The sequence below is a fragment of the Trichechus manatus genome, unplaced genomic scaffold (assembly GCF_000243295.1).
Source record: "Trichechus manatus latirostris isolate Lorelei unplaced genomic scaffold, TriManLat1.0 scaffold00103, whole genome shotgun sequence".
Lineage (NCBI taxonomy): Eukaryota > Metazoa > Chordata > Mammalia > Sirenia > Trichechidae > Trichechus > Trichechus manatus.
The window spans coordinates 3,336,086-3,337,770 of record NW_004444039.1 but is presented as its reverse complement, the minus strand read 5'-3'; the positions used below and the strand labels follow the sequence as shown (position 1 = coordinate 3,337,770).

At 52.0% G+C, this 1,685-nt stretch overlaps 1 protein-coding gene across 1 annotated transcript in view; it reads left to right on the top strand.

Moving 5' to 3' along the window:
• Positions 1-15: 15 nt before the first annotated feature.
• Positions 16-1,685, top strand: part of MCUR1 (mitochondrial calcium uniporter regulator 1) — a 33,490-nt gene continuing 31,820 nt past the window's right edge. Inside the window, exon 1 of the mRNA XM_004382974.1 lies at positions 16-82. The gene's annotated coding sequence lies outside the window, so the exon portion shown is untranslated. The remainder of the gene's footprint in view (positions 83-1,685) is intronic.

The following is a 1,685-nucleotide window of genomic DNA, read 5'->3' as shown; positions in this document are numbered from 1 at the left end:
AGGGGCCGGCCGGGCGTCGCCTGTGTCGCCGGCGCCCTGCACGTGTGCCACGCTCCGGCGGCCGCCCTCGCGTCCTCGAGAGGTGAGGGTCACAGCGGGGAGAAGAGAAGGGGGTCGCCTCGCGGGGCCGGGGGCGTTGGGGCCGGGAAGGGGCCGTGGCCCGCTGGAGGGGAAGGCCCGGCGACCCGGAGGTCCGGTCAGCCGAGGTCACAGCGTCCTGCCGGGACCTGGGGCCGAAGGTCTTGCCTCGTCTTCCTGGTCTGTGGTGGCCTGGGCTCCGTCAGCCTGAGAAGACCCCCAATTACCGGGAAACCCGGGGACAAGGTGTATGACGCAAACATTCAGTGGCCTCTGGAGGGCCATGTGCGGTGGGCCGGGAGGCGGTGCACGTCCACCAGCATTTATTTTTGTCGGGTACCCAGCTTGTTCGCGAGTCTGGTGAAGTGGACGTTAGAGGGACGTGCGGGAGGTTTGCAAATGTGAGGAGTGAAACTTTGGGAACTGAGGGGGTTTTTTGTTAGTTTTACAGTTTATTTTCAAATTCTAATGGATTCATCGTTCACTAAGCAGTAGCCCCTACTCGGTGCTTGGCCCTTTTTCTAGGCGCTTGGGATATATCAGTCAGCGGTGTTTTCCCTTGTGGAATTTAATTCTCACACAGCAGTGAGGATGTTTTAATAAGTGGTTAAGAGCTGGACTGCTAACCAAAAGATGGGCAGTTCGAATCCACCAGCTGCTTCTTGGAAACTCATTGGGGGAGTTCTCCCCTGTCCTATAGGGTCGCTGAGTCGGAATCTACTCGATGGCAAGGGGGGCGTTGGTTGGTTATGTATATATACATCCCAAAAACCCACTGCTGTCTCTTGGATTCCGACTCATAGAGACACTGTAGGGTTTCCAAGGCTGTAAATCCCTAGGAAAGCAGACTGCCCCATCTTTCTACCTGAGCCTCTGGGGGTTTCAAACCGCCATCGGTTAGCAGTCGATCACTTTACTGCGTCACTAGGGCTCCTTAAATGACAAAAAAGAGGTACCAAATTTAAGTGAGCTCGTTTATGTGAAACAGGAAAACCTGAGTTGATCTCACATTTTCTTTATAGAGAGTCTCAGGATCCAGATCTTAGACATCATGCAGTTCAATTTAAAAAGTCCACCCAGACGAACCTTGGAAGAAAGGCCTGGTGGTCTACTTCCAAAAAATTAGCCATCGAAACCCCTCTGAAGCACAGTTTCTACTCTGACACAGGTGGGGCTTCCTGTGAGTCACCGTGGGTCAGAATCAGATTGGCAACTGTTTTTTGTTTGAGGGTTAGGAGGTGGGGTGGGTCTCCAGCTGTGAATTTAAATTGGGTGATCAGCATAGATCTCATTGTGAAAGTGACATTGAATTAAAGACTTCAAGTGAGGAAGATCATGCTCTGCATGGGATTACCCATTGCCATGAGTCAGTCTGATTCGTAGCGACCCTATAGGACAGAGTGGAACTGCCCCTCAGGGTTTCCAAGGCTGTAATCTTTATGGAAGCAGACTGTCACATCTTTCTCCCGGTGGAGTGACTGGTAGGTTGGAACCTTTTGGCTAGCAGCTGAGCGCCTGACCACTGCACCACCAGGCCTCCTTGTTAGGCTAGTGAAAACAGACACAATTTACTAGTTAAAAAACTGGGTAAAAATAGTATCGTTTTT